The following is a 25505-nucleotide window of genomic DNA, read 5'->3' as shown; positions in this document are numbered from 1 at the left end:
ACAGCTGAGAAACAGGCATGACATGTTCCAAATTTCCCCCTTTTGTGCCTTTGGTTGACTTTTACTGTCTTACAAATAACCAGCAAAGGGATGGGCAGAAAAGGCAATTTTTGTCCCCCACGCACCAATACTTAACGAGTTGCTTTGTAAGAGGAAGGATTCTGTGCCTGCTGGGTGGAACTGAGATCTCGGGCCTATCTGGGTGTGTTTTCCAAGAATGAGCTGCAGGAAAACAAGCTAAATTGTTTATTATAAATAGACAAAGTTCCTCAGGGTCAACTCTACTGTCGTTACAGAAGTAGTCTGATCATTTGAAGCCCCCTTCTATCTTTCTTTCTTCTCCTTTTGTCTTGTCTTTTTTTTTTAACATCTTGTATCTGAAACCTCTCTGGTAACAGTCGCAATGCGTTGGATACAGTTTTGCACTGGAGCTTGTTACAAAAAAAAAATGTGAGAACCACAATGGTTCACATCTTGGAGCAATTAGTTAGGCTTTTCTTGAGGAAGTTCAACTATTTTATATTTGTGCATATTTCTGGTGATGTTATTGCTTCTCATGCAGCTAGTATGAAGGGTTTTGCTAGGGTAAATAGTGAGATTTTTGTTTCCACTGGCAGGAGGGCCAGTAACCAGGGGACACGGACTAAAGGAAATTGGAAGAAAAATCCATAACATTTACTAGAATGATCCTGGCGACGAGGAGCTTCAGTATTTGCAAGACTGGAGAAGTTGGGGCTGCTCTCCATAGAGCCGGGAAAGTTGAGCGATTTAGTAGAAGGCATTCAAAATTATGGGTGTTGCTTTTGAGGAGGAACTGCGTCCACTGGCAGTTGGTGTTGGCTAATGGAGGACGCAGGTTTAAGACAGTAGGAAAAAGAATCAGAGGGGAGATGCGAATTCTTTTTATCGCAACGAGTTATTTTGATCTGGAATGCGCTGCCTGAAAGGGTGGTGGAAGCAACTTCAAATTCAAAAGGAATTGGATATGTACTTGAAAAGGAAAAATTTGCAGGGCTATGGGGATAGAGTGGGGGAGTGGGACTAATTGGGATAACTCTTTCAAAGAACCAACACAGGCACAATGGGCCAAGTGGCTCCCTTCTGTGCTGTAAGATCCTATGCTTCCACCACCCTAAGGCTCGACACCCAGTGTACTGTACTAGTGCCATTCATTGAGATCCCATTTCAGGGACCAGATAGCTAAAGTGGAACTCGGGGCATGCTAAGATGCATCTTGCAAAAAAAAAAAATCCATAATAGGAATTGGAAATATATATAAATCTGTTGTGAAATTGTTCTCACATTGAATCAAAGTTGTAAATTCCAACGATGCACGCCTGTATATGTGATACATTGAGATAATTGCACTCCAAGCGTATTTTGGGTTCGGTGGCAAAATGGTTGTGGTACTGGACTAGCAATCCAGAGGCCTGGAATCCAGAGATGTGAGTTCAAATACCACCAGCGGAATTAAAATTCAGTTAGTTAAACAGATATGTAGTTAGCTAATATCAGCTAATGATGACCATGACATTTTCATCATAACCCAACTGGTTCATTAATGTCCTTTTAGGGAAAGGAAATCTGCCCTTCTTACCCAGTCTGTCCTTTTGGTGACTCCAGATCCACATTGACTGACCTTTAACATGTTCTATCAAGTCACTAGGTCGTGTCAAAAACCGTGACAAGAAACTATAATCCACATGGACAGCAACGGCTTAATTAGGGAGGTGCATAAAATGCTGACCCTGTCACTGATGCCCATCAACCTCATGAATGAATAAAATAAAAATCGACAGGGATGTCCAGGCCTCAAGAAATCTGCCCATGAAAACAATGAGGCCAGGACAAAACCAGCCTTATAAATTCTGGTCTTCCATATTTATCTTCTATAGTTCAGTGGCATTACTACTCCCATATATGGTCTGAATGTCTTAACTTGTGGGAATTGACTTACCCTGACCTATATTTACTTGCACTGTAGTGTAATTCATGAGTAACAGTCGTACTCCATTATGATTTGAAGTGGATACTCGTGTCTTTCATAGTGTCCTCCTCCAATCTCTCTGCAAGTGGAAAGATAAAACACCTGTAAACATACTGAAAAACCAGTTATCAGATTCAGTGAGTTCAATCGGTACAACCTGCATTTACGTAATGATGGAAAATAATAAAGATGCCGCACTTCCCGCATCAATGGACCATCAGACATGACTTGAGAGATTGATTTCTGACTGCACGCTCCAGCATTTCCATTGGCCAGCAGCCTTTTTTGCATCATGACAGCTTTAAAACATTGTCTCAAAGTCTTCCTGATGACTTGTTCCTGCTGCTATCTTGCCTGCGTCTGTTCACAGTCAAATGGACTAAAGACTAACCAACGCACTGGGTGTGAGGTGTATCTCAATTGCCAAGACAATCTTGACAAATTGTTCATTGTTTATATTCTCCTAGGAAACAATATATCAGTACTGGCTCTTCAGCATCTTAACTGCCTATTATCTCAGAGACGTTATATTCACTGAACATATTTAAAACATAATGTGCTTGCAAAAACCCAACATTCAGCATAACTCTTCTTCCAAATTCTTTCTGAGTGAAAAGATTTCCAAAACATTTTTTTTAATATTCTCCCATGGGGTGTGGGTGTTGCTGACGTGGCCAGCATTTATTGCCCATCCCTAATTGCCCTTGAACTGAGTGGCTTGCTCAGCCATTTCAGTGGGAAATTAAGAGTCACCAAATTGCTGTGAGGTCTGGAGTCACATGCAGGTCAGACCAGGTAAGGACGGCAGATTTCCTTCCCTAAGGGACACTAGTGAACCAGTTGCTTTTTTAAAAACGACAATAGGTGGTAGCTTCATGGTCACTATTACTGAGACTAGCTTTCAATTCCAGATTTTATTCATCAATTGAATTTAAAATTCCACCAGCTACCGTGGTGGGATTTGAACCGCTGTCTCTGGATTAGTCGCCCTAGTGACATTGCCACTACACTAATGTCTCTCCATAAAACTGCCTATTGAAACAATAGGGTTGAAGGGGGAAAGGACAGCATTGTAGTCCTAGATAGTACCTTCATTTTTCAGAAAAATCTCTTTGAACACTTCCCTGGACAAATATCCTGCCTAGGATGGAGTAGCCATATAGTGGAATAAAGTCTGGAGCTAGCTGCTCTGAGCTGGGTCAAAGTTGAGATGATACAACTGGCCTTGGGATCCCTGCGTTATGAAGGGGGGGAGAGAGTCAGGGGAAATTAGCCAGGGTTCCTGCTTGCTATTTAGTAACCTATATGTAGAAGGTATGTGTGTGTGAAAGACGGGAGAGAAAGATCAGAATTGCAGGTATGGCCTCTGATGGTTGAGTAGGCTGTTGAGGAGGTGTCCAAAATGGAGTGCATAAAAAACCCTCTCCTGCAATTTGTTGCATAAGGGATGATTATGGGGCAAGCGAGTGAGGGGAAGGATAGGGGAATGTAACTGCATTGTATCAAAGTGTGTTGTGAAATGTAACATAAGTACAACTGAACTCAGCTTATTTTTGGACACTTATTATAATGCCACCATGTTGTGCAGAAGCAACATGTCCCATGTTGCTGACACCAACTCCATTAAATAATGTTGCATATCTGCAGTATGCAGGAGCTGGACAGGATTCAGTAGATCATGCGACGCCACCATGGAAGGTGCAGTGCCGGTCAGATGTAATGTAGTCTGATCTGGCTGGAATCAGCAGCTGTTTATTTTTCTTAGCTATCTTAGCAATGACCCTGCGAATGTGTAGCCCTAACGTACTAGTCCCTCTCAGTTTGTGAAGCCAGAAGGTGGCCCATTTGGAAAAGGGGATTGAGTAATGTTGATGAGCAATTGCAATTAACATTCCATGTACACAACTTCCAAAGTATTACCCTTTTTTTTTTGGCAGTTCTTATTTTTGGATCTTTTCATCTGGGTCAGGAAAAGTGCGACTTCAAAACATGAGAACTGCTCTCGAAACTGGTACTACAAGTTCCTTCTAATCACGTATTGTTTATTAGTGGTTACTGGCTAGATAGTGTTCCAGTTCCGGATAACAGTGTACTTGCTCCATTATCCCCTTAACATCGGTCCTTTTGAAAGCAGTTGCCAATGCTCTCCGTAGTTCAACAGACACCAGCTGTCCTAGGAGACTATGCGTGAGAGCAAAGTCTTGCGAATGAAATGCTCGGAATGAGAAGCAAAAGCAGACGTTTTAAGCTGAATTTAACAGAACAAATACCGAAATGGGAAGTGCGAGCGGTGAAGCTTACAGGACTGCCGGGCTCAATGTGATTCAAAATGTTTCTTAACGAAATGTTTGTCTGCAATGAGCAAAGTGGCGTGGTTGTCAAACAGGGAGCACTTCTTATAGCTCTTGGACTGGCTGAATCGCAAGCCATTTCTGAAATGCTACTGCCAATTCACTTGTAAAACCCGAAGCATTCATTTACTCCATTGACAATGTCTGCTCTTCAAAAGAACTTCATTTGGTTCAGCGATGCTTTGGAAGATGCTAAGGTCAGGAAAGGTGCTATAAAAATGCAAATCTTCTTCCTTTTATTCTTGTTTAGTTTTGTTCCTTTTTGACTCTCATCGGTTTGAGTGATATGAACCCCGAAGAAGGAGCTTTCATATTTTGGATTCCCCAGTGTTTGCATTAAACATAGAATCGTCGAATCAGACAGCACGGAAGGAGGCTATTCAGCCCATTGTGCCTGTGCTATCCAAATGGTCCCACCCCCTTGCCCTTTCTCCATAGCCTGACAATCGTTTCCCCTTTTGAGTATTTATTAAATTTTTTTAGTGAAAGTTACCATTGAATCTGCTTCCACCACCCTTTCATGCAGCGCATTCCAGATCACAACAAATTGCAGCGCCAGACCATTTCTCCTCACCTCTAGGCCTTGTAGAGTTTGCAGAATGAATTCTGCACACAGCAAGCAACCACAGGAAAAGAACTAGCCCATCTGCATCCAATTTCCTTTCACTTTCAATTTCAGCCATCCTCCAATTGAGATCAACAACTTAAGAAAGAAAGACTTGCATTTATATAGCACCAGCACAATCACTGGGCATCTCAAAGCACTTCACAGCCAATGAAGTGCAGTCACTGTTCTAATTTTGGAAGCGTGGTAGCCAATCTGCACACCTCAAGCTCCCGGAAACAGCACTGTGATAATCACAAGATAATCTGGCTTTGTCATGGTGATTGAGGGACAAGCATTGGTCAGGATACCAGTGACAGGACGCCAGCTCTTCTCCGAAATAGTGCTCATGAGATCTTTTGCATCCTACTCGAGAGGGCAGATTTGGCCGGGGTTAAACATTTCATCCGAAAGATGGCACCTGTGACAGGGCAGCAGCCCCTCAGTACCGCGCTGGAGTGTCAGCCTTGATCATTGTGCTCAAGTCACGGAATGGGATTTGAACGAGCAAGCCTCTGTCTCAGAGGTGAGAGTGCTACCAACTGAGCCATGGCTGATACCTGCAAGGATAGCAGTAGTATGGCTCTGTGGACACTGGCCTATCAGCTGTGATTTAGGTCCAACACCATCCCTGTGTCTCTACTAGATTTGAGTGGACCACAGGAACTCTGGACACTTTCCTGCATTGGCTGACAAACACCTTGTACTCATTTAATTCGCACATTACTAGCTCTTGATGACAGTTCCTCTCATTTCACTGTGGCATTATTTATTGCAGTTGAAAATAAGCAATTTTAAGAACTCAGCAGTTTCGCGCCCAAATCAGCAGTTGCTTCTCTTTTTTCATTCTTTTATTGATTGGGGTGGGAGAAAACCCCCCTGCTCCTCTTTGCCATAGTGCCCTGGGCTCTCTTACATGTACCTGGGAGGCATAAGGTTTAATGCCTAGTCAGAAAGACAGCACTCCCTCAGCATTGCACTGGAGTGTCGGCCTGGATTTTGTGCTCAGGTCCCTATCAGGTACTTCATTATCTTACAGCATTGCCTTTAGTTGTGGGGAAGCAGCATACCCACCCTGATTCAGTAAGCTTTACTTATCCTGGGTTGGTTGCATGGATGTAGACAGTTCTCTGCAGCCTTCTTTTCTATTTATTGCCCATGCCTAATTGCCCTTGAACTGAGTGGCCTGCTAGGCCATTTCAGAGGGCAGTTAACAGTCAACCACATTGCTGTGGGTCTGGAGTCACATGTAGGCCAGACCAGGTAAGGATGGCAGATTTCCTTCCCTAAAGGGCACCAGTGAACCAGATGGGTTTTTACGACACTCGGCAATGGTTTCGCGGTCATCATTAGACTTTTAATTCCAGATTTTTTAATTGAATTCAAATGTCATCATCGGCGAGGTGGGATTTGAACCCAGGTACCCGGAGCATTACCCTGGGTCTCTGGATTACTAGTCCAGTGACAATACCACTACGCCACTGCCCCCCCCTCCCCAATACCCTTATCCACATGTCTGTTCCCTGATGTGAGTGTGAAAATGAGTGATATTTGACTCTTGGGTCATGATGAGTTCTCAACTTGTGTTTGATCCCATGCTCACCTGGAATTCTCACGTGTACAGGTATAACTAGAGTGAAAACTGTGCCTGGTCTCCTCTCCTCTTATCTCAGAGACATGGCCCTGAATTTTCATCCACAAAGTGGGCAGTGGGAGCCGGGAAAATTTCCGGCTGGCCCGCCCGCCCGCCTTGGGAGAAAATGCCCGCAAGTTCGGGACCTTCATTACCGCGGAGCGGGCGCAGGCTGGAGTCGGGCCAGCCCACCCAGGAGAAGGTTTGGAGGCGGCCGTGGGGGCTGCCAGGTGCAGAGGTGGGCTGTTTAAAAAGGCCCGCCTCAGTGCCGTGGGACTTTGCCCCAGTTAAAATTAAAACATTCAAGCCCTTCAGCCCCCACCCCTCACACCGCCTCATTTCCCAGGCCCCATCCAGGCCACCTCGTGCCTCCCACCCACCCTGAGAGCCCAGACATCCATTACACCTGTTGGAACAGCTGCACCCCTGAGAAAACGTTGTTTGATTGACAGCTCTGGCTCTCTAATCTCTGCTGTTAATTTTACAATGTTTATTTACACAAGGTTAAGTGCTTTCAAGGGCTTGTGTTTTTTTGTTATTGATACTTTGAAGAGTCTAGATTGACACTTCTATCGCCTTCTAGTGAAATGACTTTTTTTTTCCACATAGGAAGTCATAAGTGAATTATCATTTTAAACCTTTTCGTACACCTCCTATTTTCACTACAGGGTTCAGTGACCCACTATATAGAACCAATGGGCAAGGAAGTGCCATAGCTTAGCATAGGGGGCATGAGGGAGCCATAGGTTGGTTGGGAGGGGGGACGTTGGCATGAGGAGGCCCTTTCGAACATACCTTTTAAAAGGTCCCCTCATGCAGACTAAAGTTTGTGACTTTTCTGAGCGCCCGTGAACCATGACTCCTTAAAAATCTAACCCGACTCCATGAAAATTCAGGATGCATATTGGAGGAGTAAGACATGCCTATCACCTCAACCCTGGTAGTTTGGGGACTGCCGGATGCGGGCTTATGACAGGAACCAGCCCACCCCCTTTAAAGACACTCTTGAAAATCGGACAGCCCTCTTTGTATTTGACATGTACACAGGTGGCTTTGTGTTCTCATGCTGGATGGAGTATTTGCAAGTTCTGGCAGTTGGAGCTTATCCAGCTTTGAAAAGCCTGACACGCAGTTTCCTGTTAATCACTTAGCCAACTAGCAAGAGATTGTAATATTTATAACAGCAACCAATGATGGTTTTGAGGTTTATATTTGTATAAGCGGCGTGTTTACCTTCTGAGGCCTACTTCTTCAGGATGTATATGCACCCTGGATACTAATTTTGCTACACCCGTACCATTTTACTCTATATGTGATGTGAATTTATTCTGAAAAAAGACTCTTTGCCAATCTGCTCGCTGTGTTTTCAACGTGATAAAGATCTGCTAAGACCTAATAATTGAAGTGCTGCTGGGAAGCTGAGGTTACCTCAAGTTTATAAGGAGCTTTTTCTGCTCAGGAAATGTTTCTCCTTTTGATTTGGGCTTTGGGGGTGATGTTTGTCTAATTTTCTATTCTCCTGTCCTGACTCGTGCTGGGGCTTGTCTCACTGGAAACCAAGAGCACCTGTACTCTTGGCACCTGTACTCCTGCAGCTTGATCCCAACATGTTCAGCAGCTCTCAGCTGTGAGCCTTCACTTCCCTCACCTGCCTTGCTCTGTGTGTTCCAGCTGCACTGAAACTACGGGAGGGATGGGGGTAAGGGAGGTGGTGGGTGATTTTAACCCTACTTGCCCACCGCAGCCCACTGCCAATCATGCAGCAATGGCAACCCTCTCCCATGCTGAGTTTTAAGGCATTTATCCCACCAGGTCTGCCTCCAATTTTAAGTCGGCAGTGGGACTAATGATGTGCGTCGGAAGGCAGAGTTGCCATTTAAATGTCACAACCCTTGAGGAATGAAGCCCGAGCTGGTAGAGTGCATTAGAGTGAATCTGCTGTGGGGTCAACCATTATTGGAGAGATGACTGTGTCAGGTGAAACTAAAGAAAAAGCAGAATCTTCACTCAAGATGACGTCAAGCTCTTTCCCTCCCTTAATTTTAACCCCAAGGTAAACTGCATGCTTAACCTGTATGTTTCCACAGTAATTTTTGCTAACTAAAGTGTAGCCCCCGACTTATCAAAGGACTTTGTTTTCTTCTTTTTTGGGGTGTGTGTGTGTCGCTGGCATTTCTCGCCCACCCCTAGTTTTCCTTGAGAAGGTGGTGGTGAGCTGCCTTCTTGAACCGCTGCAGTCCGTGTGGTGTAGGTACACCCACAGTGCTGTTAGGAAGGGAGTTCCAGGATTTTGGCACCGCGACAGTGAAGGAACGGCGATATATTTCCAAGTCAGGATGGTGTGTGGCTTGGAGGGGAATTTGCAGATGGTGTTTCCCATGCACCCTTGTCTTTCTAGATGGCAAAAGTTGTGGATTTGGAAGGTGCTGTCGAAGGGTTGGTGAGTTGCAACACTGCATCTTGTGTATGGTACACACTGCTACCACTGTGCGTCGGTGTAGGGAGTGAATGTTTAAGTTGGTGGATGGGCTACCAATCAAGTGGACTACGTTGTCCTGGACAATGTTGAGCTTCTTGAGTGCTGTTGGAGCTGTACTGATCTAGGTAAGTGGGGAGCATTCCTGACTAGTGCCCTGTAGATGGCGGACAGACTTTGGAGGATCAGGGGATGAGTTATTTGCCACAGCCTCTGACTTGCTCTTGTAGCCACACTGGTTTTCCTCACCAGATAATGCTAGAATTGTTAGTGTTCAGATTACGAATGTCTTGCTTTTGAGCCTTAGCCACTATTGGGGTTCTACCAGCAATTTTCTACCAATAAGCAGTTATCTCACTCGTTTGGCAGGGGTGGGTGGAGGTTATTCCAAAACATTACAGCTCCTTTTATCCCTGCCTCATTTTCCATTAGCAAGGATTTCAAACGCTCTAGCTGTGTCTCTTCCTCTGTACCTGTGACCAGATCTCCTGTCACTTCACAGTTCATCGCAAGTTAGGAGGCAGCCATGGGCTGCCGGGTGCCAGTTAAAAGGCCCACCTTGGTGGTCTGGGACTTGGTCTCGGTCTCAGTTGTAAAAACCACATTCAGCCCTCGATCCTTCACCCCTTGCACCCCCTCACCCTGCAGACACTCCCCATGCTCCATGATCTCTCCCAACCACCCCCCCATCACCCCCATTGCCCTTTATAGCCCCTATGCCAATTTATAGCCCCTATGCCAATTTAGAGCCAACGCATGACCACCACAGCCACCACCCTTTGCCCTTACACCCTCCATGCCAACTCACCCAGTATCCACCATGAACAGACCCCAGGAGACATGGTGAAATGAAATACAATGAAGTTCTCACTATCTTTTACTATATTTAAAAAAAAACACTTTCATTGATAAAAGCATATTCAATACATTTAAATCCCTTCAAATAATTAATCCTTTATAAAAACATTTGTATTCATAGCCCCATATCGACCACAGCTAATCTCTTTACAGTCACTTGGAATTGTCAATCAAACTATGAATTTACAGGCTCCCGCTGTGATAATGATACGTTGTGGATGCAGTCAAGTAGAAATTATATTATAATAGGCAGGCTTTTGTCAACAAACATCGAGTGAAATTGCAAGCAATGATTGTTTTTTAGACTGTAGGCTGGCTGTTTTGTTTTTCAGAGTTTAAAGGGCAGGAGATATAAATGACTTGGCAGCTTGACAATTCCACTGAGCTTATCTGCTTTTTACCCACATTCATGTCTATTCTTAACAATCCCAAAGAGGCACCTGACCTCTTCCAAAGGGTACCTTACCCCTCCGAGGAACTCCTGTGGGTTCGGACCTTTTCTCCCATATGCCTAAAGCCCACGAATCGTTTTTCTGAAACTTTAAGGCCCAAAATTGCTTCTTTGAAATGTGCAGCTGCCTCTGTGAACTGTGGATGTGTGAAAATGTCCCTGCCCAGTTCTCACCCCCCCCACCCCAGGAATTGGTGGGTGCTGGGTTTTGGGGGGTGGACTTCCGGATCCTCGGCTCCGGTGCCACATTGGCTAAGGGATGGAGTCCTTCCTTCTTGGTGAAAATTCAGATCTCTGTTTGCGCTCAGTTAAGGGGTAGTTTTCTGTTACGTTCCAATTCCTTTGAGAGCTGGGTTGACACTGCAAGCTGCAAAGGTCACACACCAAATCATTTAGAGACTTTGAAGTTATCAGCCTGGACCGGATTAAAACCAAGTGAAAGGACAATGCGATCTCATTGCAATTCAGAGCTTGCACACCCCACTTAGATGCACGTTACATGCTTTGAAGAAAAAACTGCAATGACATTCTCCTGATGTTACCTTGCCCTGCAAGTACAGTTTAGTTACACTTTGTCCTTCGTCACTCAAAATGTTTTTCTTATATGTTGCCCTTGTTAAGCAGCGTAGGCAATCCTGCTTCATTAAAGGTGCTATATCAATGGAACTTGTTGTTTTAGATGCTCCTACAAGTGTTGAAGCTGATATTTTGCCACTGCCATTGTTATTACGGGCAAAAGAAGTTTGTGCCAATATTTGAGAGGCTGGCATTAATCCTCATTTCTGAGAATAAATGAGAATCGAAGGGACAGTGCATGAAGGGGAAGACCATGAGACTTTTTAATCATTAACTAGAAATGGAAACTAGCCCGCTTGGTGACGTGACAACTTGCCTTTATTTAACACACCTCAGTCGGTGGTCATTTTTAATTTTTGTAGAGATTGTAAAATGGGACATAGTCGGTTTGGTAACCTTTTATACATTGAGGACAATTAGAAATTATAGTCATTTTGGAACGAGCAACAAATGCTGGCGTTGCCAGCGATGCTAACATAAGGAAATGAAAAAAGAATAAGATGAAAGAATTAAAAATAGGAGGTGGGCACCACTGAGGTGGCATTGCCTGTTATGTATTATCAAAAATTTTTCATGGGAAGCGGGTACTGCCGGGAAGGCCAGCATTTGTTGCCCATACCTAATTGCCCATGAGAAAGTAATTAGCCACCGCCTTGAACCGTTGCAGTCCATGTGGTGTAGGTACACCCACAGCGCTGTTAGGAAGGGAGTTCCAGGATCGTGACCCAGCGACAGTGAAGGAACGGCGATATATTTCCAAGTTAGGATGATGAGTGATTTGGAGGGGAATTTGCAGGTGGTGGTGTTCCCATGCATCTGCTGCCTTTGTCCTTCTAGATGGTAGAGATCACGGGTTTGGAAGGTGCTGTCTAAGGAGCCTTGGTGAGTCTCTTGTAGTGCATCTTGTAGATGGTCTAACAGCTGCTACTGTGCATCAGTGATGGAGGGAGTGAATGTTTAAGGTGGCAAATGGGGTGCCGATCAAGATGGCTGCTTTGTCCTGGATGGTGTTGAGTTTATGTGGTTGGAGCTATACTACAGGGAAGTGGAGAGTATTCCATCACACTCCTGACTTGTGGCTTTGGGGAGTCATGAGGTGAGTTACTCACCGCACGATTCCTAGCCTCTGACCTGCTCTTGTAGCCACAGTATTTATATGGCTAGTCCAGTTCAGTTTCTGGTCAATGGTAGCCCCCAGGAAGTTGATCGTTGGGGATTCGGCGATGGTAATACCATTGAATGTCAATGGGCGATGATTAGATTCTTTCTTGTTGGAGATGGTCATTGCCTGGCACTTGTGTGGCACGAATGTTACTTGCCACTTGTCAGCCCAAGCCTGGATACTTCAGCATCCGAGGAGTCGCGAATGGTACTGAACATGGCACAATCATCAGCGAACATCCCCAGTCTGACCTTATGATGGAAGGAAGGCATTCATGAAGCAGCTGAGCATGGTTGGACCGAGGACACCACCCTGAGGAGCTCCTGCGGTGATGTTCTGGAACTGAGATGATTGACCTCCAACAACCACAACCATCTTCCTTTGTGCTAGGTATGACTCCAACCAGCGGAGAGTGTTCCACCTGATTCCCATTGACTCCAGTTTTGCTGGGGTTCCTTGATGCCACACTCGCTCAAATGCTGCCTTGATGTCAAGGGGAGTAACTCTCCCCTCGCCTCTTGAGTTCAAAGGTATGTGCCACTTACTCTTATAACATGGGATGATATCTGGCAATGTTGACGTGGGGGAACTGGGACCACTTCATTGTGGTTCTGGTGGACCAGCCCTGAATGCATTTTGGGCATAAAGTCTTTAATTTCTAATGTGCAGGTACCCACAACTCTGGTGTCTGCAGCGCCCAACACAAGGAAAGGCCTGTTGCTGTTTGTTGATTTTTGTTGGATTGGTGCAGAAATGATTTGGTTCTAAAAGTGCTGAAGGACAAGGTATGAGTGTTTGCTTAAACTTGGTGTGCTCTAGAGAGAGTATTTGGCAGGTGCAGGAACTGTCTTTGTGCCTTTACCTGATGTGCCTGTCGGCATGTTCTGAGCTGTACAACAGGGGTCTGTTTGTTGAGCTTAGTCAGTAATAATAGCTGCACTGGAATTTTTATTGTAAACATGGAGAGTGTGTGCAGCTGCTGTGAAACCCTCACTCCCTTCTGTGTATGCACCCCACCACCCTACCCCACCCCTCCCAGCAGCCCTGCCTGGATTGTGGTCATCCAAAAAACTGTCACCAGGCCGTACATTCACCAACATTTCTCGTTAGTATTCCTGCCTGTTGTGTGGAAGACAGTGGTTCAATCCCTTGACTGGGAGAAGCTTTTTCACCCGGCACAGACACGATGGGCTGAATGGCCTCTTTTTTTCTGTGCCATAACTCTTTCTATGGTCCTGATACCTCGCTCAGTGTAAAATGCAGATCAGGAGATGCCCCATTTCAGTTCCTAAGCTGAAATTTTACGCCCCATCCTGGGAGCAGGCTGCTGGGCGGAGGTGAGGGTAGGAATGTAAAATCAGGTGGCATAGCAGAGGTACTGTGCCCATTGCCTACCCACCTCTGCTGGTATTTTACCAGTCGTGCATTGGGTGGCGTGCTTGCCCTTGGGCCAGTTGAGGCCCTTATGGGGCCAATTAATTATAAAATAATGAAATATCACCAGTGGAGGGACCCACGCCCCTTGGTGACCTGGCAGCTTGTTGGCTGCAGGGCAGGGGGGGGTCACTCATGTTCAGGCACCATGTGCTACCTGCTCCCACACATTTTTTCCCCCCCACCACCCTACCACCCTTCTGATGCCAGTACCAACCCCCTTTGCTGTCGTGTGCCAGACCTGCCCTGGTGAAATCCCACCCCCAGCTCACCTTGGTGTCCAGCTCCAGCAGTGATTGTCCCTTGGCGACTGCCTGCACTCCCAGCAGTGGCCACCGCACCTGGTGGCGCTGCTGGGGCTGGTGAGCGGCCGGCCATCTGATTGGCTGGCAGCCCATGGAGGCGGGACTTCCTGCCAAATGGGGGCAGAAGTCTCGCTCTGAGCCAATTATTGATGATGGTAAAACCGGGTCGCGCCTTGCCGGTCAAGCAGAGGTGGGCTCGCCAGGTGGCGGGGTTACCACCTCCATGAAAAATTGCACCCTTGAAGTGTGAGTGGAGTTGGAGCACATCATTAACGAGGTGTTGCTGAAGATGCAAGGATCAAGCAGCATAATTTGCGAGTTCTGACAGACTTGTATGCATCATCTTCTCTGCAGCACGCTTTGCGTCAACAGCGAGAATGTTCAAAGTAAACTCGCCTCAACAACATTGAACTGCAATGATAAAACACAGCCATAGCAAGTGTTTGGCCTCTGGCACACGTCACTAAAATGAAACAGAGCAGATTAACCTTTTTGAGTACTGAAAGCCTTTTGGAGCTTGCAGCTTTATTATTTGTTAAAAATGTTTTTTTGCCATATCAGCGCTCCCAGCTGCCCATTTTTCCCAGGTAATAGAAATTAAACTGTGCACAGTGCGGTTGGAGCGCCACCATATAGTGTCCTTATTGTGTGTCTGACTCCGGTGAGTGCTACCGCAGTGCGGTGTGTATGTCCTGCTGTATGATCTAGGCTCACGGCTGGAGATGGCTGCCTGCTGTCGGTCTCTAAAGGTTCGAAGTGATGTTGAGTCCCCTGAGATTATGTTATCCTCTACACCTCTTTATCTCCTTTTCCTCCTTTCCGACTCTTTAAAACAAAGCTCTTTGATCACCTGTCTTGATGCTCCCTTCTTTGGCTCAGTGTCAAATTGTGTTTTAACGCTCGCGTGAAGCACCTGGGGATGTTTTGTGATGTCAAAGCTGCTTTATAAACGTGAGCTACTATAGCTGTGATCTTAGCAGGAGATTGGGGGTGTGGTCTATTTAGCATAACAAAAGACATCCATTGCCAGTTGGTGCCCCGGTTCCTGAGGGGACAGTCTGACCCCAGGGTGCCAGTGACAATGTTGAAGCCCCCTCAGTTTGGTTAGAAAAGGTTCCCGAGCGAGATCGATGATTTGCACCTCAAGGTCTGTACGGGAGTAGCCCAAGCACTTGGGATGTCCACCACTGACACTGCAGCCTCCGCTGTGGGAACTTCCACTGCAGATGTCCCTAGAGTTGTCTTGTCCTCCATGATGGTCTGTGCAACAGATCTCCGAGAGCTACAGGACAACGTGCATAGAAATAGAGCTGAGTTCAGCAGACCTGTGCCTCGGAAAATCCTCCATCCTTCAATTCTCCATGAAAATTGTCCTATTCCCTGGTCTCCTGGCATTAGAAGGAAGGCTGGCCATTCAATCTCACCTGTTCCGCCATTCTGTTAAAACATGGCTGATCTTAACTGCATTTTGGAAAAATTCTTTCATGGGATGTGGGCATCACTGGCAAGGCCGGCATTTGTTGCCCATCCCTAATAGCCCTTGCACTGAATGGCTTGCTCGGCCATTTCAGAGGGCGGCAAAGAGTCATCCACATTGCTGTGGGTCTGGAGTCACGTGTAGGCCAGACTGGGTAAGCATGGCAGACTTCCTTCCCGAAAGGGTTTGTTTTTTTCTTTTCTTAGTCAATCAGCATTTAATGATAGATTAATCTTTCAAAAGGAGCAACTGTATCTGTGCCTTTCCTCTGAATTTAATTGTACAGCCATTGACGCTAGACAACCATAATGTCCTCTGGTTAGTGGTGCCCGTTCTGCTCATCCTCCTGCATTGGTGGCATAACTTCTCCTGTCTCCAATATTGTGTTACCTGGGAAGATTTTTGGTTTCATACTCACAAGGCCACACGGTTTAGCCTCAACATGGCACTTCACGTAGTAATGGACAACCCAGGCAGGAATCAACAACCGAGTCAAAGTCCACCAGCCTGTGTTGCATGTCTTATAGGTATAAACTCTCCAGAGGCTCCATGGTGTAGGAATTTCTCCCAGAACCGACCCATGGCCCCTCTGCTATCAGCCGGAAGGATGGGATCGCATGTGCTCAGCTGCTGGTCCTTCGGCCACCGGCAGCGCAGGTTCACCAGCTGCTGGAACCGGGCCTTCTCCTCTGGCGTGTAACTCAGCACCATCGTGGCAAACTGGCTGAGCGGCGGAGCGGAGCAATAACTGGGCCCCAGTCACTCTGACATCGGCAGTGAACAGGATGGGTTGTTAGGACAATTGATAGTTTCATGGTCACCACTGTGGAAACTAGCTTTCAATTCCAGATTTTATCAGTTGAATTTAAATTCCATCAGCTGATGTGGTGGGATTTGAACCCTTGTCCCCAAATCCCATGGTCTGGGTTTTTGGATTATTAGTCAAGTGACATTACCACGGTATCAGTGTCTCCCCTTTAACCAGCTTGGGATCTGCAGCCTTAATATTCTTGCCCAGCAAGAATCTTAGTTTCGATCTCTTCAGTGCTTCTGTGTTTGATGGCAGGAAATCGGATAGGATAGTCTGATTAACTTAATTGCAGTACTACAAGATTAATCCATTCCCTCAACGCCAGATCTAAAAGATCCTCTTAGCCCACACACCCACTACTGGGAAATAGCCTTGAGCTAGGAAGCTTTAGATTCTGTATACGCGAAGTGCTGCTGGTGATTAAGCACAAAGGGATAATGGATATCTTGTATGTGCTGTGGATAAAGGGAATGAAATGAGGAGCAACTCTGTCAGGTACACAGTGAAAAGTGCAGCAACATACATCATCTATCCAATTACAGTCAATAGATAGTGCTCGGAGCGATTGTGGCAGTTGATAGCCAGAGAATAAGTTCTTGATAGGTTCACTAAACTGAAGACAATTGCTCCTGTGCTATTGAAGAGAGGATAAGAGGAAGGAGCGAGAGGCAGGCTTTGAGAGGTGAGAGTCAAGGTCAAGTGCTATGAAGTTTACGTTGATTATAGCAAAAGAACCAATGGCAACATGAGGGGGAAAAAATGCTTTTACAAAGCAAGCTGTGATCTGGAAATGCACTGCTTCGAATGGGTGGTGAAAGCAGATTCAATACTAACTTTTAAAAGGGAACGGTATAAACACTTGAAGAGGAGAAATTTGCAGGGCTTTGGGGAAAAGAGCAGGGGTCTGGGACTAATTAGAGAGCTCTTTCAAAGAGCGGGCACTAGCATGATAGGAGGGGCTGACTTTTCACTTTTGGGGGCGAGAAACAGGGATCAGGATTGTTCCTGGGTCCCGAACCCATCCTTGAGCTGGGGTTTGTTGGGGTGGGGTGGGGGACAGTCACTCTTTAGAATTTTGTCCGGGTCACTGCCTTAATTGGTATGGAGACACGTTCCCAGTCCGAACAAGGGTGGCGGAAAGCTCTTGAAGCTGGAAGGCCGATTAGAGGCCTTCTCTCTAATCGCTCTGCTGCAGTAAAGGGGTGAGTAACTGAGAGGATGCTTTAACATCGAGGTACCCTCTCGCCAACCTCTTCAAAAGAAAATTGAACTTAAAAAAAAAAATGAGGAAAATCAGCCGTGGTGGTGGTGGGGTGGCCTTTGGCTTGGGCCTGGGCCTGCACCTGGGTAGGCAGAGAGGGCCTGCTAGCCCCTCCAGCCTAGTTAAACTCTCCCTGCCCACCCCCACCACCCCCGTCACGTCGAGAAACTGGAGGTTGACTGGAAAATCCCGGTCTGCCTCATTTCCCTACCACTAACAAGGCTCTTAATGAACCTAATGGGCTGCCTGCCTCGTAAGGACAAGTAGGCCGCACTGAGAAACCGGCACGCCAGCCGGTGCCTGTATTTTCGGGCCCTGTCCTCCTCTGTTCTTGACGTCAGTGGAACCTGAAAATCCTGCCCTATGAATCTAAGTGCTGGAAGTGAGAGGGGATGGAATGTTGAGTGATAGCGTAATATGGGTGATGGGGAATTAGCAGCCCATCTTGTCTCCTGATTTTTAATGTCCGGCCACTGCTGATTCACTATCACTCGTTTTGTATTATCTTCCAAACTCAACGTTACACTCCAGTTGTGAAGTGCAGGAGGCCAGGAGGTGCCCTGTATTTTGTTAGCTTCAATAATATCTTGAACTCATTCACTGTTCAAAGTGTTCCAAGAATGGAATAAAAACAAAATTCTTGAAATAAAAAGTAGCCCAAAGGGAAAAGATAGTAAAATATTTTGGTTGGAAACTGTAAGTTTAAGTCCCTCTAGTGTGTTAAAGTTCATCAGGGAGGCTGAGTTCCTGTGGCAACATGCACTTTACATGCATGTATAGACTGGAGCTAGAGATAGTGATGGTAGAGGCTCCAATGTTCCTTCCATCACGTGGTTGACCAGGAATCTCTCCCACTCTTAACGCCTGCCTGTGGCATATGTAGGAAGGATTTACAAGTTCATTCTCAATTTTTTTGGTAATGTTATGAATGCACCTTCCTTGGCCATCAAGTCCTGGAGTGGGACTTGAGCCTGGCACTTCTGGCTGAGAGGCAGGATTGCTTCCCTCTGCACCACAAGCCCTCCTCTAACTCCCTCTGTAGGACTGAACAAAGCAAAGATGGAGGGGAATAAGAGTTGGATAGAGGTCATGAATTGTGCATGTTAAATCCCAATACAGAGAAACACTGACTAGCTTGAAAAAGTTTTTTTCTCATAACGCGTTGTAAAAAGCCAGAGGTGAAAGGGTGTTGATGATATACTAACTGAAGCAAACAGTCACATGACATCACAAAGATAATTTGGGTCTGGGATAAAACCAGTTTGAAAATGGGGAAAGAAAGATAAAAAATGGAATATGGATTGGAGAATTGAGGACTTTTTTTATTTCATGGGATCCGAGCCTTATTGGCTAGGCCAGTATTTGTTCCCCATCCTTAATTTGCCTTTGAGAAGGTGGCGATGAGCATGCTGCAGTCCATGTGGTGTAGGTGCTGTTAGGAAGGGAGTTCCAGGATTTTGACCCAGCGACAGTGAAGGAACGGCGATATATTTCCAAGTCAGGATGGTGTGTGGCTTGGAGTGGATCTTGCAGATTATGGACTTCCCATGCATCTGCTGCCCTTGTCCTTCCTGATGGTACAGGTTGTGGGTTTGGAAGGTGCTGTCGAAGGACCCTTGGTGAGTTCCTGCAGTGCATCTTGTGTATGGTACAGATTTCTGCTACTGTGCGTCAGTGGTGGGGGTACTGAATGTTTAAGGTGGCGGATGCTGTGCTAATCAAGTAGGCTGCTTTGTCCTGGATGGTGTCGAGCCTCTTGACTGTTGTTGGAGCTGCACTCATCCAGGCAGGTGGAGAGTGTTCCTGATTTGTGCCTTGTCGATGGTGGACAGACTTTGGGGAGTCAGGAGATGAGTTACTTGCCCCAGAATTCCCAGCCTCTGATCTGCTCTTGTAGCCACAGTATTTATATGGCTGGCCCAGTACAGTTTCTGGTCAATGGTAACCCCTAGGGTGTTGATAGTGGAGGGTACAGCAATGGTAATGCCATTGAATGTCAAGGGGAGATGGCTAGATTCTCTCTTGTTGGCGATGGTCATTATCTGGCACTTGTGTGGTACGAATGTTACTTGGCACCTGTCAGCCCAAGCCTGGATATTGTCTAGGCCTTGCTGCATTTGGACAAGGGCTGCTTCAGTATCTGTGGAGTCGTGAATGGTGCTGTACATTGTGCAATCATCAGCGAACATCCCCACTTCTGACCTTATGATAGGAAGGTCATTGATGAAGTAGCTGAAGATGGTTGGGCCTGAGGAACTCCTGCAGTGATGTCCTGGAGCTGAGATGACTGACCTCCAACAACCATCTTCCTTTGTGCTAGATATGACTACAACCAGCAGAGAGCTTTCCCCCGATTTCCACTGACTCCAGTTTTGCTAGGGCTCCTTGATGCCACACTCGGTCAAATGCTGCCTTGATGTCAAGGGCAGTCACCCTCACCTCCCCTCTGGAGCTCAGGGTAATATCTGAAGTTGCTGAAGTCCTTTTTCAGAGTGCAGGAGAATGTCATGAAAGAAGGTAAGAAACAGTGAATTTTGGTCATGGTTCTGAGCAGATTATGAAATGGTTGCAGCTCAGGAAGCCATTTGAGCCATTGCATCCATGCTAGCCCTCTTTCTAAGAGCTACCCCGCTTGACCTGCTCTCCTGCCTTCCCCTGTAGCTCTACAAATTTGTTTCTTTTCGAGTAATTATCCTATTCTCTTTTGGAAACCGTGATTGAATCTGCCTTCACCGCACTCTCAGGCAGTGCATTCCAGATACTAACTAAAATAAATTTCCTCATAGCCCTAGCTCTTTTGCCAATCACCTTAAATCGATGTCCTCTGGACTTTGACCAGTGGGGAGTCTCTCCCTATCTTCTCTGCCCAGTCCCCAGATGTTTGCATGGTGTTCATTTGATTGATGTTCCTCGCTCTTAACTGCACCTTGAGTTGGAAAAACAGTGCGGGTGAATTGAATGAGGTAGGTGTGGGTTACTGTCCCATATCGAAGGAGTGTTCGGTGCCCTGGGAACCAGTCAGGGAGGAGGAACTGACAAGTGAATGATGATTAAACAGCGTGAATGGTAACACCTGGAAAATAGAGATGGGAGGGGGGAAAAAAAATCTAAATTGTTGATGTAGCAGAGAATGGGTTGGTAGATGCAGTGTTTGGTGGAATGGAAGGTGAGCTCAGCAGGGATTTGTTTTTGAGAGAGGAGGAAGAAGAATGGTTGAGAAAGGAATGAAGGGTCAGGACTGGATATGGCCCAGAATGTCGGTCATAGGCAAGGGGACATCTTGTTGAGTTCAAAGGGTATTTCAGATGAAACTTGTAATCAGAAGAGCTGAGGTAATGGAGTTGGAACTATTTGGAGGGACGAATGGTGTGTTTCCCAAGTGACGAGTGAAGCTCAATGCATTTGGACTTGCGGATATGTCCAGAACGTGGAAGAAATTCCTCGTTGGTAGAGCAGCTTTTGTAGCCTCAGCAGAAGCATTCAGTCTATTAAAGCTGTCACTGTTAAAAGATAATAGCCAGGCTTTTGCTGAAATAATAATGGCACTGAATCTGACAGCAACTTCTGGCGCCTGCACCAGTTAAAGGTAGAAATCGGGAGGCTCTTGTTGGAGATGTCCCACGGCTCCTCAGGGTTCACTGTTACAGCCTCCACTAATAGGGCAAAATTAAATCCCCTCCCCAGAGAGGTTTGGTGGTGGGGAGGATGCCAGGTGGAGACCCTGCCATCTTCTCGCCTCTGCCCCGATTAAGTCCAGGGCGGGAAGGCTTGTGTATGGCCCACTTAAGGGCCCCACCCCAACCCGCCACCACTGGTATTCAACCAGCAGCAGGCGGAGGGCTCATCATGTCCGTTTGCTTGTGGGCATCTTTTGGGAACACTCGTTCACCCCTGAGGTCTTTGATCCTGGGGAAGGCCCATCATTGCCCAGTTAAGTACCTGATTGGCACTTGATATGGTGGGCATCCCCCAAAGCTGGCTATATGGGGCTCCCGCCAGCTCTCCAGACAGCAGGCAAGAGCCCTGTCGCGTTGGTTAAATTCTACTCTCAGACTCGATACCAAAATCACTCTAATGGCATCAAACTGGAGTATTTACCAGCTCGTTCCACATTACAAGTGGCTAAAAAAGTTAGGGCTGTTGTATTTAAGAGTAAGTATGTTTTTAAGAGTTTAACAAGTCATAATAATTACAGATCAACTTATCTGGCTCTGAAAAATTAATTTTACAAGTGTAGAGTCTTATTCCCTCAGGAGAAAATTAATGTTGCAGATTTTAAAAAAATCTTTTTTTTCCTTGTCTCTTTTATCGCTTTCCCTTAATCCTATCTGTATTGCCCAATCCTTATTTTGGTACTGTGCCCAATTGCCCAATCCTTATTTTGGATTTAAGTGTGTAATTTACATTCCCTGTTTCTTACTGCTTGGTTTGGACTCTGCACATCCCTGAGAATTTTTTAATCTCATTGGTTGCAGAGCCTTGCTGTTTCTTGCCCTGTTTACGACACCTGAGATCCCCTGGAGGTGACATTGCTCTAGAGCAGATGTCCTGTGACAGGAAGCCTCCGCTCTAAAGCCAGTCAAAACATTGTGGGTATGAGTCAGTGAGGTGAACAGTGAACATTGTCCCTTCACTGCTCACAAGAAAATCCAGGCCATTATACTTCTGGGGCAGGATTTTCCGCACAGGGTTCTGAACCCTGCCATCGGGCTCAGGCTTAGCCAATGAATGACCGGAGGGTGGGCTCGCCATCCAATTATGGATGGTGGGCAGGCTTTCAAACATGGAGGGCCAATAGGAAGCTCTCCAGCTTGGATACCATGGCCAGTGAGTGAGTGAGAGAGAGAGAGGCCGCTGCAAAATGGAGGCACCTTCCCTCCAACTTTCTCAAACTTAAAAAAACAAAATGGCCTTTGCAGCCATTGTTGCCAGGGACAGGGGAACATTTTCAAAGGGCTGCCTGCTGCTGCTTTTGAACCCAGGAAGGGAGGGTGTCGAAGCCAACCTGGAGCACTGGCCGCTGGGAGGCGGCCTCCAGGCCGCTGCACAGTTCACCACTGCCTGCGGGGACCCGGAGGCTGGCTGGAAAACCCAGAAGCCTTCTTCAGTAGGCCCTTAATTACTTCAATTGGCTGTACCCGCCACTTAGGAGCAGGTAGCCCTGCCACGCCCCCAACCCGCCTCTGGGAAAAAATGGCCAGGGAGCGCAATGGAGCCAGGGAAGGCTTGCGGCGCTAATTAGCACCCGTCCACCTCCATTCCCGGCCCTGGCGGGGGCTGAATATCCTCCCCCAGAACCATGGTCTTCAAAAAGCGCATGACCATTGCCAGCATGAACAGGGTGGGTGCCGTTCAACATTGCCATGGGATTGCAAGTGAAAAGGAACTGGAAAAGCTTCGGTCCATTTAGCTCACCACCATCACTGTTTGCAGAACGATTGTTTCACAGCATGTTATCGATTCCTATTCCTAGCTCCCGACAAATAGAATCCCTGGGGAAGAAGGGGCTTGGGGAGCAGGGTCCAGATCTGTGCTTGGGTTACTCTGGGAGTGAAACCACTTTTATTTAACCTTCCTAAGTGGGAGAGTTTGCCTTCCTCACAATGGCACAGCTGAAGACAAGAACCCTAGCATCTTGCTTGTCACTACCTCTGTACCCTAATGCTGGGTGGCAGGCACCAGCTACATTAATGCCACTGGGCCACCTGTAGGATCTACCTATGTATTACTTTTAGATTCAAAGGAGTTAGAAATGGCTGAAAACCTATGGTTGTGATGATAATTGGTGTTTTCTTAGGTTCCTGGGAATTTCAGGATAGAAGGGAGGCATTGTACCAATGCTGCTGCTACATGAGAGCTATCTACTTGTAATCCCTTTATTCCCCATACACTTGTGGCATATTTTTCATGTTTAATTCTCTCTCAGACGTAATAGTTCACATCTTCAATTGCCACTTTTCTCCTTGTATGTTCAAATAACTTTGTGTGTGAAAGATGGCTTGTTATGATTACTCTTTAAATAATGTGTGTTTCTGATGACGCTAATGGAATATATCCTCCTGCGGTTTGCTTTGGCAAATGACCAACTTTACACACACACAAAGCACAACTTGAAGTTTCTAAATGTAAGCACGTGTGCAGCTATATAACTCTTTCGTGTAAAACCCAATGGCCTTGTCTCCGTTAACAGGATTTATGAAGCACATTTGTTCTGGGGATTCCTTGCAGTTCATATGTGTTTCTGTTTGACTAGCACATCAGGTTCTGCTGTGTACACTGTAGCCCATAGAGACGCAGATAAAGAACTTGCAACTCTGTGGTGCATGAATTTCGAACACTTTTCACATTGTTTCAATGTAATCACAGAGCATGATCAAATTTATAAGGTTCGGAACAATTCAGAATTTTTTTTTTGATACGCACGTATTCCATTGAGGAAAACTTTTGAGGGGGAGGGACTTCTGTAATTAACCACTGCACACTAGTCATAATTGAGAGTTAAATATTCCAGGTTATACATCCTTTAGAAAGGATAGAGAAACTGAAAGAGAAGGGGCAACCTTATTAGATTAAATAACAACTTTAGCAAGAGAGGCTATAGGTAAGGGAAATCAATCAGTAGAGACTCTGATTAGCATTGAGGCATAAGTGGGGACTTAAAACTGTACTAGAAACCATTTGCAGGCAGGGTTGCCAACGCTCCAGGATTGGCCTGGAGTCTCCAGGAATTGAAGATCAGACATCGCTGTGTGCAATCCTGGACTATTTATTTATTCTTTCATGGGATGTGAGAGTCACTGGCTAGGCCAACATTTATTGCCCATACCTAGTTGCCCTTGAGAAGGTGGTGGTGATCTGCCTTCTTGAACCGCTGCAGTCCATGTGGTGTAGGTACACCCACAGTGCTGTTGGAGAGAGAGAGTTCTAGGATTTTGACCCAGCGACAGTGGAGGAACGGCGAGATGGTTCCAAGTCAGGATGGTGAGTGGGAACTTGCAGGTGGCTACGTTGCCACGCACCTGCTGCCCTCGCCCTTTCAGATGGCCGGCAGCTACCACTGCTCCCCCGGTGGCACTGATGACAATGAGCAGCCGCTGGCCTCCGATTGGCTGACAGCTCTCCGGGAGCAGGACTTCTTCCGACAGGGTCCCGAAGCCCAGGGAAGGCCCCGTGCGGTTTGTTTGAGTTTATGCTGGCCATTTTCAGCTGTCGACATAAATCGCCACTTCCTCCGAGGAAATTGCATCTGAAAATATTCCATGTGATAAAAATCTGCCCGCAGTCAACCGACAGAACCACGGCTTCTTGTGGGCCAATCAGCCAAGGTAATCTAACACAAACACTCCACATTCCACATGTGTGTCTACTTCCACCGAGCTGGCACTTCTAAAAATATACTTTCTTTTCAAAGAAAAGGATCTGATGTTTTTACGGGTCTGTTTCTCTCAGTTCGGCCCTTGCAGTGTTCCTGACGTTCGCAGTAGGCCTGTAACCGGCCTAGGTTTACTGGGCTATTCCACCTGGCGAATTGGATTGAGATAAAGCTGGGTCTTGCTGTCATGCTGAAGACCTCTTGGTTGCTTGTCAATCGCTGTGAAGGTGGGAAATGGTCTGTAGAACCCAGCGGGCCACACAACGCTGAACTACTACGGGTGGGAGGTGGGGCCGTCAATCCTCTAGGATTTTCCCTGGAGTCTTCAGGAATTAAAGGTTAATCCAGGAGAAAGATCAGAGGGGCAGGAAAACAATTTTTGAGCTTTTCAATTTTCTTTGGACACTTTTTGTTTTGTTAGCAGTTAGTGATAAAGACGTTGGGACTTGGTCGGGGTAGGGGGGGCACGGGGAGCGGCCGGTGGAATGCTGTTCAGATGATTCTTGTCTGCCAGTCATTGGGGCAATAAAGAAGGTGGTGCACTCTCCGTACGGCTATGTTGGACGAGCAGTGGCCAGGGAGCTGGGCTTGAGGTAGTTGGAGGCAGGAGATCATGTGACGACATCTCCAGGGATATGTGTCCAACTAGAATTGGCAATCCCAGCCATAGGTCTCACAAAGAGGTTCTGAGTCTTGCATGGTTGAATATTAACTGTTTATTGATAGCACATAACTATGTTCATATAT

At 46.4% G+C, this 25505-nt stretch overlaps 1 protein-coding gene and 1 pseudogene across 1 annotated transcript in view; one reads left to right on the top strand and one right to left on the bottom strand.

The window, feature by feature from the left end:
- The window catches only part of slc24a3 (solute carrier family 24 member 3), a 369032-nt gene that overhangs the window by 35751 nt on the left and 307776 nt on the right, over nucleotides 1–25505 (top strand). The window lies entirely within an intron of this gene.
- LOC144689466 (NADH dehydrogenase [ubiquinone] 1 beta subcomplex subunit 6 pseudogene) lies at nucleotides 15578–16025 on the bottom strand (annotated as a pseudogene).

The sequence above is a fragment of the Cetorhinus maximus genome, chromosome 14, assembly GCF_964194155.1.
Source record: "Cetorhinus maximus chromosome 14, sCetMax3.hap1.1, whole genome shotgun sequence".
NCBI classification, from domain to species: domain Eukaryota; kingdom Metazoa; phylum Chordata; class Chondrichthyes; order Lamniformes; family Cetorhinidae; genus Cetorhinus; species Cetorhinus maximus.
This window is presented reverse-complemented; position numbering and strand designations above follow the sequence as displayed.